Consider the following 18,122-nt stretch of genomic DNA (forward strand, 5'->3'; position numbering starts at 1 on the left):
GTTTAAATATTTTTGAAACCGTAGACAACAGTGGACAAAAAACAAACAAACAAAAAAACACAACCAGATACTTTTAAAGTCCAGATTTTGAACTTTTCTAGAAAAATCAGAAGACCTGGCAACAATGTGCCTCGGGGCAGCAGACCACTGTAGCCAAGCACGGTGGCCTCTTTGGCCAGGCTGTGTGCATTCTCTCTTCTGACGCGATCCTCAGCCATACTGTGTAGCTCCTGTCTGACCCTGCGGACAGAAGAATTTCTCACACCTGGAATAATGCCAGGGAGGTGCTCTGTGGTGACCGTTGCTTACTTTCTTGGCTTACAAGTGAGTGTGGAAACAGGGGGGCTTTCCTATTCCTGTCAGCACAGTCAGGTCCTTATTCAGGGACCAGGTTCAGGTCTAAGAGGAAGCAGGGGACTTGGCCAGGGCACACAAAAGACACAATGATTAAAGGGTTGGAAACCAGAACCTATGAGGTAAGTTTTAAGGAACTGGATGTTTTCCTGGAAAAAAAGAGGATAAAGGATGACTCAATTGTCTTCTTTTAAGTGACGGGGGTAATTATGAAGAGAGTGATACCAGCTGCTCTCCACCCCAAGCCCATGATAGGAAATGTGTGAGGCTAGCCGCTGAGCCATAAGGGACTTCACTAAGAATTCAGGTTGAGAGACAGGTGCCTCCATCTGCCTTAGGCCATTATGAGGGTCAGGCTAGACTCTTCTGTCTGAAACTCAAAAAATAAACTGGGTTGACTCCTTGAATTCTTTCCCAGCTTTAATTCTTAATGCCTTCCTCTACCATATTCTCTTTTATTTCTGCAGGCTTTCAGAAGAAAGTTAGAATAAGCTTTCCTGAATAAGAAAACATGGCATGAATCACTTAAAATTCTCTTTAGCAGCATCTATCCTTGATGTTACCACACTAAAAAATGTATGTATACTCTTTCTAAACATGCAATTAGAGCACAGCTGGGAAAGTACTTAAGATTCTTTTCCCGAGTTAACTTGTTACCAGCCAAATTGCTATGGACATAGCTTGCTCAACTGATGCTAGGGAAATAGTTCAGAGGACTTCATCAAGTGCAGTGCTTATGTAGATAAAAAATATTTCCTACATTATCCAATCTTAGTTGTTTTTACTTAGTTTAAAAGATTATGGCGAGTTTTCATGTCTGTCCCTGTTGTGAATTCTGTGAGTCAATGCAGAGGAGCTGGAAAAATTTCCCAGGATGTCGCAACTACTGGACAGCGTCTGGTACAGTAAATTAGAACACACACTCTGGTTGATAAATGGCAATGGGACATTTAACATTTCAAAATAACAATCACCCTTTGTTGTAAGCCAACTGGGTGCTGAGTGCTTTTCATGTTAATCTTCATAATGACCCTGTAAGGTAGGTATCAGTATTCTCGTTTGACAGATCAGAACAGAGTCAGAGAGAGGAGTCACTTTCCAAGGCCACATGAACAATAAGTGGTGACATCCAGATTCAAGTCTAAATCCAAATTGAAATTACTTTGACTCTCAAGTCTGTGTTGTTTTCTTTTGTTTTTTTCATTTTTTGAGACGGAGTCTCACTCTGTCACCCAGGCTGGAAAACAGTGGCACGATCTCGGCTCACTGCAGCCTCTGCCTCCCAGGTTCAAATGATTCTCCTGATCTCAGACTCCCGAGTAGCTGGGATTACAGGTGCCCACCACTATGCCTGACTAATTTTTGTATCTTTTAATAGAGATGGGGGTTTCACCATGTTGGCCAGACTGGTCTCGAACTCCTGATCTCAGGTGATTCACCTGCCGTGGCCTCCCAAAGTGCTGCGATTGCAGGCATGAGCGCCATGCCTGACCCATTTGTGTTGTTTCCATGTGACTCCTCTGCTCCTTGTTTGTAGATTCGCTTTGTTAGATTGTACCAGCCAGGGTGTCCAGCACAGAACCATGCAACATAAGGGGTAATTTGATTTAGTGTCCTAGTATCGTTATTTTGTTCACAAAGAGAGCTTATGAGCTCCCAAGACAAATAAAGGTACTGGTTGACAAGTACATCACCACAATCAAACAGCCTCACTGCCTTTCTGCACCTGCAGTTCCATTCCCTACTTAGTTCATGAAGTCATCTGTGGAAGTCTTTTGGCATACAACCTTAAGTCCTCAGAGCTATGGCTTCTTACTTCCTGTCAGTAAGCACAGTCCTTCCTCAAGATTATTTAAGCAGCTGGCTTAAATAATCCACATTTATTTATTTATTTATTTAATCCACAGTATACTGTGTTACTTGTGGAATGGCCTATGGATCTTGTGCAGTAGCATCACCTGGACTATTGGCAAAAAATATAAATTCCTGAGCCTTACCATTGATCTAACGTGTCAAAATTCCCAGGGGCACATCTATACACTTAACAAGTATCTCAAGTCTTTTTCACACACACTTAACTTTTGGAATTATTGCTCGTAAAGCAGTGGTTGTTAACCTTGGATGTACATTGCAATCACCTGAGGAAACTACATCTGGGCTCCACCTCCAAAGATTCTAATTCTAGAGTGTGGCCTGGGCATCATATTTTTAAGAACTTTCCAAGCGATCTTAACATACAGCCAAGACTAGCATCACTGTCCTAGATCCAGAGCACTGCTTTTCAAACCTGGCGTGTGCATCAGAATCATCTGGAGGTCTTGTTAAAGCGCAGGTTGCTGGGCCCACTCCCAGAGTTTCTGATTCAGCAGGTCTTAGGTAGAACCTGAGAATCTGCATTCCCAGGTGATGCTGATGACACAGTTTTAGGAACCACACTTTAAGAACCATTGGTTTAGAGAGTCAGTAATAGCATGTACCACTGCTACATTTTAAATAATTAAGGAAAAATCTTTTTGTTGCTTCGAAGACATCAGGGATATTTTTCAGCTTCCAGCCCTCATTTAAATAATTTTGCGCATTTTGAGCCCACTGTAGACTAGATCAAGTCATCCTTGTTATTAGAAGAATTATTAACCTCTTTTTCCTGGAGGAGATTTAGATTTAGATTCAAGTGAATGAAATTAGCATCTACTTGGCATAAATAATTGTGCTTCTTGGGGAAATTGCCCCTGGCAAAGCTGGAAGGAGTTTGAAAAGTGGAGATCCATGAAAGTGTAGGTCACTTCCAATATCATGATGTGTACTAGAGCAATAAAATGGTATGCAAAATAAAGTATCTCTGCGTAAGCACCTGAATAAATCTTGGCCTTGTCATTGTTAGCCCTGTTTCCGTTCCTGCTATTGCCAGAGATGGTAAGTACAGTGACTGATTCCTTTGGGACTAGGAATCACTGGGAGAGGCAGGGTGAATGGTCATCCAGCCTGCACATTGCACAACTCCAGGGACATCATTCATGGACTTCAGTGGGAATTGAACCCTCTGGAGCTGTGCAATGTGGCATTCCTGGGAGGGGGCTATATTTCTTCTGGAGTTATAGAAATCTTAAGAACCTTTCTCCAGGAACCAGGACCTAGAAAGCATTGTAGCACATGTCCAGAGGTCAAAGTTCAGTCCACTGTTGGTTCAGTCCACTATGGTCCAGTCCACCATACCTGCTTCCCCCATTGCCAGGCTGGCTTGGGATGACCTGCTGGGGAGGGGTATTAGTCTGTGTTCATGCTGCTGATAAAGACTTACCCAAGACTGGGTAATTCATAAAGAAAAAGAGGCTTAATGACACTTCCACATGGTTGAGGAGGCCTCACATCATGGAAGGCTTAAATGGCAGCATACAAGGGAAAATGAGAGCCAAGTGAAAGGCAAAACCCTTTATAAAATCATCAGATCTCATGAGCCTTATTCACTACTGCAAGAACAGCATGGTGAAAATCACCCCCACGATTCAATTATCTTCCACTGGGTTCCTCCCACAACATATGGGAATTATGGGAGCTACAGTTCAAGATAAGGCTTGGGTGGGGACACAGCCGAACCATATCAGGAGGAATGGGGAGAACAATAAATTCCCATGATGTCTGTTCACATGCACAAAGACACATGAAAAATCCTGCTGGATGAATGCTGATAGCAGCTTTGAGGGCTGGGGAAGGCACAGACAGGAGGCCTTTGTGTAGGGCAGAGGTCTTGAACATACAGGGCCTGAATCTACACCTGTGAACTTCAGGTCCTTCTGAGAGGCATGTATCAGAGTTGGATCTTGCTCTCCAGCCAGATTCCTTTATTCCTCACATATTTACCTTTACACAGCCTTCTATTCTTTGTATATCCCCTGTACCCCCTCTACAGCAACCACATATGACATATATCTTGGAGAACTTCCTATTTTAAATATTCTTATCTGAGTCCCGAGGTCTGTCTGGTTTCAGCTCTGGACATGGGGTCATTCGTGACTGCAGTCTGGAGTTCAGTCAGACATCTTTATCTCAACTTCCCCCGCAGGCAGTCACTCCTTCTAGAATTGGCATGAGCATCCTCCATCTCCTCAGTAGACGTAGGTCTGAGGCTAAGGTTCTAAGCTAGGAGGTGGGGGAGCCATGTCAGTGGGAATAATTGAAGTAAATAAAGCCATTGGTTTTTATGTAAATCTTTCAGACAACAAGAATGAAATTTCGCAGATAGATTGATCCATCTGTGTGTTTCATCTCATCAGCGTGGCTGTGTTTTGAGATGGAGTCTCTAAAGAAGTAATTGAGGTTAAATGAGGTCTTAAAGATGGGTCCCCAATCCAACAGGATTTGTGTCCTTATAAAAAGACCGCTATCTCTTGCTTCGCCATGAGAGGACATGGTAAGAAAGAGGCCAACTGAATGCCAGGAATAGAGCCCTCACCAGGAACTGAATCAGTCAAAACCTTGATCTAGGACTTCTGGCCTCCAGAACTGCAAGTAAATGAATTTCTGTTGTTCAAGCCACCCAGTCTGTGGCATTTTGCTATGGCAGCCCAAGCAAACTAATACACCCGTCCTTTCCCTTCTCACTCCACATCAACCCAAGCTCCTCCACAGCAGGCGATGGATCAGGTTAAGATAAGTCCCTCATCATACTCATTGTGGCTTCTCCCTACCTCCACCACTAGATTATAGCACCTGAGGCAGGGACTGGGTCTCAGCCACTCTCATCATGCCCCAGTGCTGAGCAGCCTCTTCCCCTGCAGTCGTAAGAGCCCACGGAATGCACAGTGACGGCACCTGGCTCGAGAGGGTGCACCAGGGGAGCCCCTGTGCTATTCTTGTTTATTCTTGCTACTTCACCTTTTACTTGTTTAAAATATTTGTGCAAATTTATGGAACACATAAAAATTGTTTTACATGTATATAATTTGTAGTAATCAAGTCAGGATATTTAAGTTGTCCATTCCCTTTTACTTTTAATGCTACATTAAGAAAGCATCTACTCCCACTGCCAAAACATCATGTGAATTCATTGAGGCAAGGAATGGCTAAGATGCCAGAGCAAAACAGAGTGAACACAGGTTATTATGTCAAATATGGAAGACAAAGAACTTTGCATCATCTGCCCCAGCTCAGGCACCTGTTTTCCTTCTGCTTGTCTGTGATTGGCAGACTTACTACGGTGGACCAGTTGAGATACAGGAGACGGTTGTGGGTTGGGGAGGTCCAGGGAGCTACTTTCTTCTCAGAAGCCTGGAAATCCTACATCAGGAGTCCCTGACATTTAACTAGAATGATCTACCCAATCCTTAACAGGAAGATATTCAAAATATCTGACACCTGGTAAGGTAGTTGCACAAACCTATACAGCTGTATTAGTGCATAACAGCTGCTCATCAGCTCTGCAGTGAGCTCACTGTTATTTCCAATTTTCCCATTTGCTTCAGACACAAAAGCCACATTTGTGGGCACAGCTTGATCAGGGCAGTTCAAATCCAACCTGTGCAATTCATCAGAGGACTATGAATGAGTACCACCATAAGAGTTACCCAGAGAACTAATTCACTCAGGAAGGTGGGGGCACAAGACCCAGCTCTAAACCGGACACACGTTTAGCTAATGCAAATGTTGGTTTTGATTTTAAATCAAATATTGGGGAACCAAAGAAATAATGCCCATAGCAATCCCTGCCAAACACAAATATATCAAACACACAAATTGACAATTTATTTTCATGAATGCCTTCTTCACTCCAAGCCTTCAAACAGTGCAAGGAATCAATTTAGAGAGAGATAAGGAATACTCCAAATAGAAGGTTTTGTTTATACTCTAGGAGTTAGGTAATGTAATGTGCAAAAATTATTTCTAGTAAGTTGGGGCATAAATTGTGTAAGCTGAGAAACAGTGATAAAAGAAGTGGGTGTAACTGAATATAAGGATCCAATCCAAATTGTTCAGGCCACATATAATTCTTGCACATATTTTGAGAGGAAACTTTGGAATGACATGATATGGCAAAGTAGAATTGCTTGAATTCTGCTATAGGGATTCTATATAGAAGTATTCACTTCAGCCACAGTAGTACCTCAGTTATTCAAATGTCATTTATGTAGCAAATGTATTCAGAACCCACAGAATCTGGAAAAAGATTGAAGGCCTTGTATGCACTAAATATCATTCACTCTACTTCCTAGAAGAAATCCACATTACTCAAAATCCCTACACAATTTTCTAATAGGTTTGGATATTTGATATTGGAATATGGCAGAGGCTGCTGGTGGTTGACTCCAACATCCCTTCTTCTATTTTTATTTGGTAACAGAAACTCAATTTTTTTCAAGGAACTCATGTACTCAAATAGAAACTACATTTCCCAGTGTTCTTTTTTTTTTTTTTTTTTTTTTTTTTTTTGAGATGGAGTTTCGCTCTTGTTGCCCAGGCTGGAGTGCAATGGCGCGATTTCGGCTCTCTGCGATCTCTGCTCACCGCAACCTCTCCCTCCTGAGTTCAAGCAACTCTCCTACCTCAGCCTCCCAAGTAGCTGGGACTACAGGTGTGCATCACCACACCCAGCTAATTTTTGTATTTTTAATAGAGATGGGGTTTCACCATGTTGATCAGGATGGTCTCGATCTCTTGACCTGGTGATCCACCAACTTCAGCCTCCCAAAGTGCTGGGATTACAGGTGTCAGCCACCGAGCCCAGCAATATTCTTAAAACTGTAAGTGCGAAAAACTTTTGAGCAATGGGATATAAGCAGAAATGTTGTTGTAAAGGAAGTCTAAGTTGTACCCCACCAAGATGGGAGTCAGCCTTCTGCGTTTCTGTCTTCCAGCCTTCCAGTCTGCTGCTGGGAACTCTGGTCTGTTGTCTCTAGAAACCGACTTGGACACAGGAGTTACACCCTATGGTTATTGCAGCAGAGAGCTAAAGGAGCCTAAATGCCTATGAAATTCAAGATGTGCCGTACTAGTCTTGTGCTGCATATCTCTGGAATTCTCATGCGTGGGACGTAAATAAGTTTCTTTCTTGTTTTAGCCACTGTTAGTTTTATTCTAAATGTTTATCTGTGCATCCAAGTTTATCCTAATAAATATCCTCAACATAATAAAAAATAGTAAATTGTTAGCTCTGTGGTTACTAGAAACAGATAATATGTGGGAGGAAGGATGTCTGACATCCTTAATAGTGAAGGTGACATTAAACAACTAAAACCCCTAAACAGAGAAACCTATAAATCAATTTTCATGGAAACACTTTTAAAGCATGGCATTCTGTTATTACTATTAACGTAAATTGTCCTACGACTCTCTGGTAGGCACTGAAGGCATCAATATTTAACAGAAAACCAGAATCACCTGAATTAATAATCATGGCTCAGAGCCATCAAGAAGAGAGCAAATTATGTTTGGCTTAAGAGATTTCATAGAAATAGTTGAAATCAAAATAGTTTTTAAAAAATGTTTTTCAGAATGAGCAAACAAAAAGAGCACACTTTCTGGAAATTCTGTAATATGAGATAGTACTTTTTTCAGCTTTCAAAATAGGTGTATTTTCACTGTATGTATATGGTTTTGTTTGTTTGGACATTGTGCTGATTTTATGTAAACATTATTTTCTTAAAATATTTTTCCACCTTAATAATTTTATTTTGGTCTGCATTCCAATTAGACATACATTTTTTTCCACAGAAAAAAAAATGAAATAAAACCAAAATGATAAGAGAACATAAAAATCTCAAATAATAGGCTTGAGTCTTGGAGACAACAAGGTAAAAAAGTGATGCCTTTCTTACTCTTTTTAGTTACTGGAGAGTTTTAGTTCTTTTATTCAAATTGTGTGAACGTCTCACCTGAGTAAAGCTTTGCAGAGATGAGTGGAGAAAGGCCAGCTCTTTCTGGCAAGGATCAGAAGTTGGCCTAAAGGCAATTTAATCTTTAAACCAAACCCAGATACATGAGAAACCTATGACAAGTGGGAATTCTCCTGAGAACTTGCTGGCTGTTTGCCATTTTCCAAACAAGGCTAAAGATTGCAGGAGCATAAACAATGGAAGCCAAAGATTAAAGAACAAAAGCATTGGAATAAAATTCCCTCATACTATCTTCATTCATGCAAAACAACAGGAATCCTTCCCTCTAATGCTTTAAGACCTTCCATAAGGTAGATGCCATCACCATCTACTTCCCTGCAATCCTCCAATTTCCAGTATTCCTCAGGTCTCTTACCAATTATCATAATTTTTTGCCCACTAAAGTTATTAGCTCCATAAAGCAAAGGACGGTGTCTCTGTCAGTCACAGTTATATATCCCCATGACTGCCTAGTACAGGGCCTGGCAAACAGTGGACACTCATTTGGATATCAGGTGGATGGATCAATGGGAAGGAAGGAAGGAAGGAAGGAAGGGAGGGTGGGAGAGAGGGAGGGAGGGAGGGAAGGAGGGAAGGAGGGAGGGAGAGAGGAAAAAAGGAAGAAAGAAATTTGGAGGGAGGTATGGTTGGGCACATAATAGGCAAAGAAAATTTAACCAAAAAGTTATCCTTAAGTCTTACTCTCTTCAATCTAACTTTTATTCACTGAAAACATTGGGGTTCATTGGGAAGAAGGGAGAGAAAATGTACAGAGGAAATGGCAGAAAACTGTAATGAGATGGAAATGAAGCCGTGGAGAACGTTAACCAAATTAGGTTCTCTGATCTTCATCCCTACACACAGACACACACACACACACTCTCTCTCTCTCCATATATGTATACATATATATATATGGAGAGAGAGAGAGAGAGAGAGAGAGAAGACCCAGAGACCACATTTAAGGTGAATACATTTGCATTTTATGCTTCACTTTCCCTCTAGCTCTTTAGTGCTCTGGCTGAAGAGTAGTAACAAGCATACAGCCTGGACAAGAAAAGCAGAAAAAGGAGTAAAGAGGCCCAGCTTGTCCAGAAACTGAGCAATACACCTGTAAGAACATTGAGCAAACCATAACTTTGCAACTCATTTCCTTAACTAGGAACATAAAGCTCAGCAAAAAAGCCACAGAAAGAGATGAACAGAAAAATGATGTGACATGCGATAGACATTATGGCTGCTTACCAGTGTTTCTTGTTCTCTTCTTCTAGGCTCCCGGAGGACTGTTTCCTCCCCCTCTACTGATGTTAGATGTAGTCATGTGATTTTCCACGTCAATAAAATGTGAGTTACTTCCAGGGTCACTTCCAGGTGAAACATTTAAAAACTAGTGACAGATTCCCCATGATCTTTTCCCCTTCTGCCACCATGATAGGCAGTATTCCAGATGGTGGAAACTTCACCACTCTGAGTCCTGTAGTGAGGATAACTTATAGTGGGAATTAGCTAACTACAGCCTGTGGTCACCTGTTTTTGTAAATAAAGCTTCATTGGAACATAGGTATACCCGTTTGTCTATGCATACTTTGAAATGACAATGGCAAAACCGAGTTGCTACAACAGAAACCATACAGCCTATAAGCCTAAAGTGTTCACTAAGTGGCCTTTTAAGAAAACATTTGCAGACTCCTTATATAGACCCTGATCTCCCACTCCAACTTACTTGAAAGGGATATGTAGTTTGAAGAGGAAGAAAAGCCTTTTTACTCTATATCAACAAAAATTGATATAGAGTTAACTGATGGGCTCTTTTGTTACTCCTACGTAACCTAGGCTATTCTGACACAAAACTCTTTAAAAATCACTTAATTTGTATGTATGCTATTAATAGCAACATTATTCAAGAACTAGTGAAAACAACTGGAATAGTACTAAACATAGAGCAAGTACTTGGCTAGTAAGTTTTCCTTTTCTTGGTTGGATATCATCATAGACAAGGGACGCAGGTGTGAGGAATGGGCTATGTGGCAGCTCCCTCAGAATGCATTGACACTGCTTCTATAGCAGCAGCTTTTCAACAATTTTAAAACAAAAGATATTAACATGACAGTTATTAAGATGGTTAAAAGACATTAGAAGAGGCTAAGTGAAAGCAAACATGGGTCTGTTCCACGCAGGGTGGAAATGTCAATTGTCAGAACACGAGGGGTATAGAGAAAGGAAGAAGAGTGATCCTTTTTTTATGATTGCTTCGGTGATCCTGAAGCCCAGCTATGCATTTGAAGCAGAGGTGAAAAAGTTAAACTGGACTTAACTGGCTTCAGTAATGAAAATGGTTTTTGAATCATTATGTAATGATTTAGTAATGAAAATGAAGTTTGGAATGATGAAAAAATGTTTTTTTTTAAATTCTGGAAGGAAAAAAGCTAAGACAATACTTACTAAGTGTTTAATAATAATAATACCAACACTTTAATGCTGTTATAATGTTCCAAGCACTCTTTTGAGCCCTTGACATATTTTAGCCCTTATTACAATCCTAACCCTATGAGTTAGGTATTATCATTTTCCCCTGTTTACAGATAAAGGGGTAGAGCACAGAGAAACTAAATAGCTGGCTAAAAGTCAGCAATGAAAAGAGCTGGAGCAGGTTCGAATGCAGGCATTCTGGTTCTAGTGCACTAGTGCACCTTGCTTTATTGAATATTCACAGGACTTAGGACACAGTATGAGAGCAAAGACTCATGGCTAGGCTGCTGTGTTATCTATGATGCTTTTGGCTCTAAGTATCAGAAAACCCAACTCAAACTGGCTTAAAACAATGAGAAAATTTATTATTTCATGGAACAAAAGTCCAGGGGAAGGACAGCACACAATTGGTTGACTCAGTGGTTTATTGATGTCATGAAGAACCCAGGTTCTTTTTTGCCTTTTTGTTCTGTTGCCACAGCATTGAATTCACCTAAGTCTGGTTGCCCTGTAGTCAATGATAGCAACCAGTAGCAAGGGGCACATATGTTCTGCTTTGTTGATACCCAACCAGAAAGAGAAATGCTCCTACTCTCTTATATTCTTTCTGGGACAAATTAGGTCACGTGTTCATGCCTGGAGGGTGGAGGAGAAGGTAACCAGGGCAATGTCACATATTGTTTGTGTTAGAAAAAAACAAGATTCCTCAAGTTGGAGAAGTGGTCAATTTCTCCTGAGTCAATCCTACTGCGTAACAGAGGGATTTAATAACTGGATGAAGTCAGGCTTTGGTTAGCAAGGAGGATGAAGTTTGATGGGAAAGCAGCCCACAGTGTCCACTGCTGGCAGGTGTTCAGCTGAAGCACAATCACATCTGCCAACTCGGTTATTTCTGCTACCCTTTCCCTGGGGACCCTTCCACAGAGACAACGTATTGAGATGGTAAAATTCATACTGTCATTGCATGGTGAGTTTCAATCTTAATTCTGAAATTTGGTCATGAGCAAGTTGCTTCAAGTCTTGAGAGACTAGTTATACAAATAGACAATGGCCAGAGCATTCATAGAAGATAAAATTCTGATCCACAAACTGAGGAAACCAGTCCAGAAAGCCAGTCTACTATCTACAGTAACCAGTTCATGAAGTCAGAAAACTATTTTTAACAGGCAGTCCATGAAATAAACAATAACTTCCATTAGCCCAAAATGGCCAGGGCTTGATTGGTAACTTACAACTTCCACATTTTTGCCCCTTTCCCACCCCTCGCTTCCTACTTAAGACCAACTAGAGAAAGCCAACTATGTATACCTGAACAATCACGTAGCATGCCCCATTTCTAGTCATCTCACTACAGCTCCCCCACACTAACAGCCTCCAGTCGGGGTGCACCTGAAATCTTCCCTCCCTCCTTTCTTTCTCTCTCTCTCTCTTTTTCTTTCTTTCTTTTTCTCTTTCCTTCTTTCCTTTCTTCCTTCTTTCTTTCATTTTTCCTTTCTTCCTTCTTTTTCTCTCTTTCCTTCTTTCTTTCTCTTTCTTTCCTTCCTTTTTTCTTTTTCTCTCTCTTTCCTTCGCTTTCTTCCTTTCTTTCTCTTTCTTTCCTTCCTTTTTTCTTTTTCTCTCTTTCCTTCTTTCTCTCTCTCCCTCCCTCTCTCTCTCTCCTTCCCTCCTCCTTCCTTTCTTTCTCTTTCTTTCCTTCCTTCCTTCCTACCTTCCTTCCTTCCTTCCTTCCTTCCTTCTTTTTTCCTTCTTTCTTCTTTTGAGATGGAGTTTCACTCTTGTTGCCCAGGCTGGAGTACAATGGTACGATCTTGGCTCACCACAACTTCTGCCTCCTGGGTTCAAGCCATTCTCCTGCCTTAGCCTCCCAAGTAGCTGGGATTATAGGCATGTGCCCTCTGCCCGGCTAACTTTTGTATTTTTAGTAGATGGGGTTTCTCCATGTTTGTCAGGCTGATCTTGAACTCCCGACCTCAGGTGATCCGCCTGCCTCAGCCTCTCAAAGTACTGGGATTACAGGCATGAGCCACCATGCCTGGCCTACCTTTTTTCTTTTTCTTTTTCTTATTTATTTGTTATACTTTAAGTTCTGGGGTACATATGCGGATTGTGCAGGTTTGTTACATAGGTATACATGTGCCATGGTGGTGGTTTGCTGCATCCATTGCCTGTCATCTACATTAGGTATTTCTCCTAATGCTATCCCTCCCGAATCCCCCACCCCCTGCTATTCCTCCCCTAGCCACCCACCCCCCGGGCCCTGGTGTGTGATATTCCCCTCCCTGTGTCCATGTGTTCTCATTGTTCAACACCCACTTATGTGTGAGAATATGAAGTGTTTGGTTTTCTGTTCTTGTGTCAATTTGCTGAGAATGATGGTTTCCAGTTTCATCCATGTCCCTGCGAAGGACATGAACTCATCTTTTTTATGGCCACATAGTATTCCACAGTGTATATGTACCACATTTTCTTTATCCAGTCTGTCATTGATGGGCATTTGGTTTGGTTCCAAGCTGGCCTCCTTTTTTTCATACTACAAAGCTTTCCCACTCCTCTGCCTGCTGCAATCTCTGCCCAGTGCAAGTGATGATGGCCAACTCCCTCGCTGTAGCAAGTCCTCGATAAACAGCCTTTGATTGTTCTCATTTGGGTGATCTTTATTTATCTCCACATTTTCTGAGCTTCAGTTTTCTCATCTGTAAAGTAAGGATAATAATAACGCCAGCTTCAGAGGGATGTTGTGAAGATTAAATGAAATGAGATTATGTATCAAAGCCCTTAGCATGTTAGTTGTTATGGACTAAAAATTATCTCTTGAGAAATAATTGCTCATTTGACTGGTGGACATTTTTATGGGGGGCAAAGAAACTCTGTAGGTATCACCATAGGGCATGACTGAGAAAGCAAAATAAATACTATGTGGTCTAAGCAGAAAGGCCTTAGGTTCACAGAGCTGTTTTCCTGTGTGAGCAAGGAGCTCTTTTATATACTTTGCCTGAAGTACCCCATAATAAGTGGGTCCTTGTGTGTCCTCACTGGCCTCTATGTGAGTTGCTTAGGGCAATAAACCTCGCCTGGATTGTGATAAGTCAAAAATGCACAGAAGCTCTGTTGACAGCTTCCAGTGCCAGCACTGTATCTTGAACATAGTAGGTAGATGGCATATATTTATTAATCGACTGACAGAATAAGCAAACGCTATTTACCACTGCTAAAAATCTGAGAACATGCCAGGTGTGGTGGCTCACGCCTGTAGTGCCAGTGACTTGGGAAACCAGGGTAGGAGGAACACTTGAGCCCAGGAGTTTGAGGCCAGCCTGGACAACATAGCAAGACTTTGTCTCTAAAAATTTTTTTTAGTTTCAGTTAAAAAAAATTTTTTTAAGAATAGATTTGCTATTGCATGAGGAAACTATTTTCATGTAGTCTAGGAAGCTAATATTTCAAGGGTCTGTGATGGAAACAGGTGCTTTGATCTTCACAAATATTTCAAACTACAAAAATTAGAATAGGTTACTACTACCGAAAGAAGGACAAGAAGAAATATGATTAAAATGTAATGAGGAAGAGGAGGACATGAAGCGGGAGAGAGAAAGAGAGAGAGAGACAGAATGAGAAGAAGATTTTTTTTCCCCATGGGAGCAAGAGTCTGTCGTGCGAGACGTCAGAGGACAGAATGGGATAAATATCTTACAAAGCAGGAGGATAAAGAGGTGATTCATTTTCTAAAGATTAATTAAGAAAATTTTAAGTGTTTATTGTGTATACCCATCTATGCTATAGATTATTCTGATTAAAAGGAGTTTGGTCTCTGAAAGAAAGGTGAAGGTAGAAAGAACAAAGGTGAAAATAACTGTCGCTGGGGAGAATTACAGGTTAGAGTCAGTTCATCCTTCAAACACTGCTCCTGATGATCAAAGAATATGAGAAGCCATGCTGATCATACTGATTCAGAGAAAAGACAGTGAAGTACCTGCCTGATGTAAGGTGGGTCAGGGCTATTCTCCACAAACATGATTTATAGGATTCCTCTGGTTCATAATGACCTCTCAGCATGAAAAAGCCTAAGAGGCATCTGACTCAGCCACCATTCTGAACACATGCAAACACATAAGCACCCAGTAGTTGGGATGGGGGAAATATTACTTCAAAGGTGATCATCGGAGCCTTGGGTGCAATGGTCTGAATGTTCATGTCCCTCCAAAATTCATATGTTGACATCCTACCTCCTAATGTGATAGTATTAAGAGGTGAAGTCTGTGGTGGGAGGCGACTAGTTTACAAGAATATAGCCCTCCTGAATGGGATTAGTGCTGTTATCCAAGAGACCTGACATAGCTTGTTTCCCCCTTCTGCCCTGGGAGGTTGTGGCAAAAAACAGCTATCTCTGAGCCAGGAAGAGGGCCCTCACCGGACACCAAATCTGCGGTGCCTTGATCTTAGTCTTCTTCGCCCCCAGAGCTGTGAGAAATAAATTTCTGTTGTTTATGAGCCACCCAGTTTATGGTATTTTGTTACAGCAGCTGGAACAGACTAAGATATCTGGCAAACACTAAGGCTCAAAGACTAGAAATTGGTCTTTGGTTATCTATTGCAGAATATAGTAGGGAACCTAAAGAGCCCTGTTTCCTTTAAGTGATAAAACAGCAAGAGACTATTGGGAGGCAGAGACTTCACCACAATCTCCTGCTGCACGCTTTAAGCAAGAGTGATTTTTTAAAGCTCAGGCCTGATGTTTCAACAATTGCCAGACAGATGTTTGCTGTCAGGGCCAGGGTCTGTGCTCACTCACTGCTTCTCCATTTGGATCCGTTACGCGAATAACTGCACTTCTTCTCTTCTTTCATGACTGCAACTCCTCATTCTCCACCTCTCCATGGGAAGTAGATGCTGTGGAAAAAGGCTGTTGACATCCAGAAATAGACCCACACAGATATATTTAACTGATTTTTGATAAAAGCGCAAAAGTAATTTAACGGAGATATCTTCTGAACAAATGCTGCTGGAGCAATTGAACATCTATTGGCGCACACACAAGAAGATACTTGACCAAAGACTCGCATTCCACACAAAAATTAACTCAGAATCATGCACTTCAGTGAGCCAAGATCATGCCTCTGCACTCCAGTATGGGCAACAGAGTGAGACCCTCTCTCTAAGCAAAATAAAACAAACAAAAATTCAGAATAGATCATAGACTTAAATGTAAAACATAAAACTACAGAAGGTCTTTGGGTCCTAGAACGAAGTAAACAGATTTAGACATGACAGCAAAAGCACAATTCATGAAAGGAAAAATCGACAAATTGAACCTGATAAAATATAAAACTTTCTGCAAAAGCTCATATAAGCTGACAAACAAGCTAGAAACTGGGAAGAAAATATTTGCATATCACATATCTTGCAAAGGACTGGTACGTGTAATAAGAATTCTCAAAATATAGGACTTAAAAAAACAAACAATCCAATTAGCAAATTAGACATTTCACCAAAGAGGACATAGAGATAGCAAATAAGTATATAAAATAACATTCAGCCTCGCTGCTTCCTAGGAAAGTACAAGTTGAAACTACAGTAATTTATCACTACATACCTATCGGAATGACTAAAAGGAAAAAGAGTGACAATACTCAGTGCTGGGGAGAATGGTGACATTGGCTCACTTACGCATTGCTGGGAATGTAAAATGATATGGCTACTTTGGAATATAGGTTGGCAACGTCCTATGAAACTAAACATGCAACTACCATATAATCCAGCAACAACTGCACTCCTCGGGTCATTTATCCTAGAAAAATGAAAATGTATGGTTACACAAAAACCCGTATACCAATATTATTTACAAGTAAATCAGCTTGACTTGTAATTAGCTGCTACTTATATAAGTGGGAATCACCCCAAGTGTCCTTCAACAGGTCAATGGTTGAACTGTGGTACAAGCATAACATATTAGCACTATGAAACAACAAAAAGGAACAGACCCTTGAGATATCTACAACAACTTGAATGAATCTCCAGGGATGTATGTTGAGTGGAAAAAGCCAGTCTCCAAAGGCCGCATAGGGCATCATTCCATCTACATAACATTTTTAACATGACAAAACTTCAGAAGTAAAGAACAGATTAGTAGTTGCCAGGGATTAGACACTGGGGGAATATCGCAAGGGAAGTGGAAGTGGTTATAAAAGAATAACGTAAGGGATCCTTTTGCTGTTGGAAGTGTTCAGTGTCTTTGCTGTAGTGATCACCGAGCTACACAGGTGATAAAATTGTATGCAACTTAATACACAAATGCTCACACACAAATGAATACAGGAAAACTGGGAAAATCTGAATCAGATGAGTAAATTCTATCAATGTCAATATTATATAGATACTACAGTTTAGCAAAATGGGAGGAAACTGGGTAAAGTGTACTGAGGCTCTCTCTGCCTTGTTGCATACAACTTCATATAACTCCAAATTTATAATTATTTTATTTATAATTATATATAATTATATTACATTTTGTATATTGCATGATTATATACAAAATATGTAATTTATCTATATAAATAAAAACATTGTATATAAAATATATGTATAAAATTTATTTATATATGTATAGCTTGATGGAGTTACAGTTTGATGGAGTAACAATCAAATCAACAACACATGTCAGTCAACTAAACCAGCCCCTCTTAAAGGTAATTCTGACCATTCTAGTGATTTGGGTTTTGTGTTGTTTTTTGTTTTGTTTTGAGACAGAGTCTTGCTTGTCGCCCAGGGTGGAGTGCAGAGGTGTGTGATCTCGGCTCACTGCAACCTCTGCCTTCTGGGTTCAGGTGATTCTCTTGCCTCAGCCTCCTGAGTAGCTGGGATTACAGGTGTGCACCACCACGCCCAGCTAATTTTTTGTATTTTTAGTAGAAACAGGGTTTCACCATATTAGCCAGGCTGGCCTCGAACTCCTGATCTCAGGCCCACCACAGGTCTCCCAAAGTGTTGGGATTACAGGCGTGAGCCACTGCGCTGGCCCAGTCTAGCTATTTGAATGTTTATTCTTAGATGGTGTGTCCTTGGCATACCAAAAGAAACCTTTTATTTTCTTTTAAAAAAGATTTTTGTTTTTATCATAAAAGAGATATTAAATGATAGATCTGAAATGTAGAAATAAAAATAAGAAAAAAGAAACAAAGATCATTTCTAATTCCATCAGTCAATAATAATTTGAATAGTATGCTTTAAGAGATGTGCCATAATTTATTTTTAGCCATTTTTGTATTATCGTTAATGCACCCATGCATATGCTTTCATGAATAGCTGAGGTTTAGAATCTATTATTAAAACATATACTTTATTAATGACATGATTTCTATGCATATAAGTAAGATCAGTAGCTTGTCCCAATGTCAGTATTCTCATTATGATGTTCTACTACAGTTCTGCATTTATATA

The sequence above is a fragment of the Sapajus apella genome, unplaced genomic scaffold, assembly GCF_009761245.1.
Source record: "Sapajus apella isolate SASKATOON/1434 unplaced genomic scaffold, GSC_monkey_1.0 scaffold28, whole genome shotgun sequence".
Classification (NCBI taxonomy): Eukaryota; Metazoa; Chordata; class Mammalia; order Primates; family Cebidae; genus Sapajus; species Sapajus apella.